Below are 4869 nucleotides of genomic sequence, written 5' to 3' on the forward strand. Positions count from 1 at the left end.
CTGCGCATCCGTGGCAAGCAGAAAAWGTGCTGAACTATCCCTTTGCCAAGATTGTAAGAATTACTTCCCCTTGAATGTATTATTAAGGAACTAAAGGATAATTATCTGATTTAATAAAGCTTTTTCCTTCTGAATGATTAACTTCCCTRATATCAAAAGAGCGTGATGGCTCTCAAATTACAAGTATTAGTAGCAAGTTTGGGAATTAGCAATACTAGATTTCAAATATGCTGCTCTCAGGTACCTCTGCCTTGTATTTGGTGCTGGACAGAGGAGCTGGGCTCTGCACTGGGCATCTGGTAGTTGGAGGCAGGAAGAACACACAACAAATGCTGAGTAATGGTATGAAAAGGCTGGTGAGGCTCACAAAGGCTTTTTCTTTTCTTAAAGTTTTCAAATGGGTGTCATATGAAAAATGGCAAATGAAATTTTATTGAAAATTAATTGATATGTGTACAATGGTATAACAATCGTGGAAACAAGAGGAACCCATCAAAAAAAGGTCCTATGAATATATAGAGCTACAGGGGAATCACTGGAGCAAAGTAGCAAAGGCTCAGTGGAGGCAGGATTGGGTCCATATAAAAGGATCCTTCAGTACAGTCCACTTTTGTCAAAGTGAAAATACCTAGGAGCTGTAAAACAAAGCAGATTGCGTGCTTGGAAGCAAAATAGAAATATAGTCCAGCACCATGTTTTTTTCAAAAACATCATAATCACTTTAAAGAGGTTTAAAAAAATCTACTTTTTTTGTGTGTGTGTGAAAAATAGGAGGTGAAGAGACTTGTTCTCAAAATCTGTGAAATACAGAGGGATGAGTTGTGAGGGTTGTGGGGGGGAAGTTTTTGTAATTCTGTAGGCATCTCAGTCCTCTGGTGAAATGATGTATGGGGCAGTCGTCTGGTAGGGGCTGATGGGATGTAAATGAAACTAATTAAGGAAATGTCAAACATAATTAATAAAACAGGTTTAAGTTGCGAAAGCACTGTCAGCTGAATGAATGGGGAAGAATGCCATGTTGCCATTGTTGTGGGGTTTGCTCACTTATTTATTTATTTATTCCTCGTGCCCCCTCCTGCCCTCCCACCAGATTTTCAGTTGCACCATTCAATTACATCCCGGAAAGCTCTTGGTAGATGCTCACATTTCCACCTYGCCCCCCTTCTGAGCTGGGGTCCCATAGACTGGGAAGAATATAAATGCATCTTGTCGGCTTGCAGCCTGGGAAGAAGAAGAAGAAAAAAAATTAATTGCTTACTCTTCATCTTCCCCAAGTACTACAGGACATTAACATAACCAATTTGCTTGAACTCCTCACTGGCTGCTTAATAGAGCATCTGACCAGCTGATAAGACCTGGGTGCTGCTGCCTATGCTACCTTGTTATTAGCATTTTCATAATATTCAAATATTACAGTCCCATGATTCACTAGCCTCCATTTATTATTGATAAGTACAAAAAATAAATAAAAAGGGTTTATAAATAGCAAAGGGGGGTGAGCGACCTATAATTATGGCAAGCAAATTAGGGTGCACCGTAGAGTCAGTTACATTTGCCTAGGAGTAATGATGCTCAAGAACTTTTTCTCCCCAGAGACTGGAAAAATAATGGATTCCCTGGCAGCCGCAGATGGGCCAGGAAAGGCTCTCGCCTGGGACACTGTCTACGTAAGTGAGCCCGAGCATATGGCTCAGAAGTCTGCCTGTAGCCACAGCCAGATACTGCAGTTTTCCCCCAAATAAATAAATAGGTAGGAATGACGGGCTGGCAAGCGGTGGTAAGGAGATCTGAGAAGAAGGGTTGGAAACTTTGAAAACCAGCTCTTGAAAACCGGAGGCTAATCAGCAGAATCTCTAAAGAGATMGAGATGAAATGTGTCTTCTGCTAAGGCCAAACCTTTTCTGCATATGAGTCAAAGACTAAGGCACTCATATACCAATGCTTTGAGATGATAAAAATCAGGGTCTCAGTTGTACGTAGGAGCTACCAGAAATAACAACTGGATGCTTTATGATTTAGTCCCTGTGGTTTTATTTCCATTAATCCAATCAAAGACCTTTTTTTCTTTACTAATGAAATGGGAATGAAACACAAAAGAGAGGCTGACCTGTTAGCAGGTGACTGTTGCTTGTAAGTTATTCATTAAAAACACCCTAACACTTTGGTGCTGAAGGAGGCTGTGCCTACTTCTGTATAAATTAAAACTAAATGACTTGGTTCCAAGAAGAAAACAGTTATTTTTCCTCGCAGGTCCACATTATATAACATGCATATTCCCACTATAACATTTAGATGAACCTGAGCCCTTGCAGACATTTGTCGAGGACTGGTAACACGCTTGACAAACCAGCTGCCCCATTTTTTTTAGGACTAATCTGCCTACAAACTTCACAAACTGGTTTTCAATTTTCCATTTTTTTTTCCTCAGATTCTGCCAATATTATTATGGTCCTCTATCATTAGCAAGCAAGGCTCTGAGCTGTGCCTCTGAAGCCCAGTTTCAACACATGCCTCCATCTCACAGCATCCAGGAGACCCTCGTCTGGCTCCAGCCTCACGTTAACATCATCGAGGAGATATACAGATCTAAACTGACACAYACTTGCTTGTCGCTTTCTTTGTGTTCAAACACAGATGGTTGCTTTTGTCATGCCATCACATTTCAGCCAACATAAGCAGCAAAGCGCATAACTAGAATTTAATTCTTCTCTCTTCCAAACCTCCACATTTTCTTTTGTASCTGAAGTATCATTCTTAAGAATAAACCGAGTATTTTCAAGCATCTTGATCTAATTCATTAGTGCTTATAATTTATTGTTGACTGCTTGGATGTAGAAGCCATGACAGTTTTGAGTAAAACATTCAAGCAGGCATCTGCTTTGTATAAATTATACTAACCTTGGTCACACAAGTTTTCCGAGAGAGACAAGTGTCTCTAACCAATGCCTGTAACTCTTGGGATAGTGGTTTGGTTACACTCTAAGAAGCTTTGGATCTTGGAAGCRGTTTTGGGGCATGTCTATAAACTACCTGCTGAGTTGTTATTTACATTTGTATTTGGTATTGTGCTAATGGATTCAAGACAGGAGGAATAGGATTTTACAGGTTGGTGGGAGCTGTAAAACACTTTTCTGGTCTCAGATCACTTCCTGGGAGGCTAAAGCCCTGATTAACTATAACTCGAGTGGATTGGCTTAATCTGACTGCTGTAGTGTTTTACGTCTAGTCATTTAGGCTTATTTCTGTAAATACTGAGATAAGCTTCTATCTGTTACTGCAGTGCCTCCCTTTGCCTCAAAATGGCATGGTGTCATGATATAAACATAACTATATAATTATACTTTCCACACACAGAAAAAGGAAGCCGTGCATTAATATGAAAGACAGGCATTGCCTTGGAAGATGACTTCTTATATGTTCCTGTTCAACGCCCCTCGGAGAGGAAATCTTAGGACCGGGAGGAAAGGTGCAGCGATGCTGTTCTGAATGCTGGACCATCCCAAAAGGCCTTTTTTCCCTCTAGTGAGCACCCCTTCTGATGAGATGTCTGAAAGGATGGCAAGACTTTTGCTGGCGATACACGGTTGACCAAAGGTCTGATGTGCATTCATTCTTGTTGTTTTTTCGCTTGCGCTGTTTAGATTAATTTGACTCACTTGCGAAGCTTTACGCATTGCACATTTCCTGACTAAAAAACAGAAAAAGACTGACAGAGCAAACTAATTGAAACACGGGATTCTGCATCTCACTTCGGCACCCTCGTTCCACGCTGGAGCCACGCGGTTCAAAGTTAATAGAGTGCCGTGTCAGGGATGCCACTCAGAGGGGCAAAATGCAATGCAGTGGTGGACAAGCCTGGTGAGTGGTTTTGCTCTTCAAACGTGGCTTGGAGACATGACTTCACTCTCCTTAGTAGCACGGGCTGCACAAAGGCATAGCTGTGAAGGTGATGGGATCATTTCAAATCTATCCTAGTGCAGAGCTTTGGTTTAATTTATATATATATATATATAAAAATTATATATATATATATATCATTAGCTGGTCTCAGCTCTAATTAACCTACTCCCCTATCAGTCCATTCCCTCCCCACATGCCGTCTTTTCCCCTTTCTCTCTGTGATCTTCATTTCACTGCAGAGATGGCCTGGCAAAGAGACATTATTCTATTTAGAAGCTGAGCACCTCACTAGGGGTGACAGGCCTGTTTTTAGGTCATTTATCTAATTGCTCTTTGCAGATATGAATTAATTAGCCCGATTATTTTTCTTAGTTTTTGGATGGGTTCCCCACCTGGAGAGAAGAAATTCCTCCATGTCAGTGATTAATTGCTGAGCCAGAAGCTTACTGCCTTGCATTTGTAATAAATGCCGACTGGTTCTTTAGGTCACATTAGGAAGCAGGCAGATTGTGGTTAAAATGCACGGGATAATATAGCATTTGTACAAACAAGATCATTGCCATTACATTTTGATTAAATATTTTAATTTATCTGGAGGCTGAGGGACTGCGGGAATCAAAAGGTTGAAGGGTTTCTATTCCCAGCCCTTTCCAGGGAGAGCCGCACTACAACCCTTTGATCTAAAACAGATGAACCTCATGGCAATGCTTCAGTTTAGGATTTGGCACAGCTGGTTTGTCTCATACTGGTCCGAGTGCTCTCAGGGTCATGCGTGTGTAGCCAGCTCAGCTCAGTTGTGATAACATGTTGTGAACAAAACTAGAACTGGAGTTTGGTGGATCTAAGGGAGGAAAGGCTAAGGTTTGCATCTGAAATTATGGCAGGTTTATATCCAGGTGAAAATAACACAGGCTAAGTCCTCCTCTCCTCTCCTCTCCTCTCCTCTCCTCTCCTCTCCTCTCCTCTCCT

The sequence above is a fragment of the Nothoprocta perdicaria genome, unplaced genomic scaffold (genome assembly GCF_003342845.1).
Source record: "Nothoprocta perdicaria isolate Ctin4 unplaced genomic scaffold, notPer1 scaffold_26, whole genome shotgun sequence".
Lineage (NCBI taxonomy): Eukaryota > Metazoa > Chordata > Aves > Tinamiformes > Tinamidae > Nothoprocta > Nothoprocta perdicaria.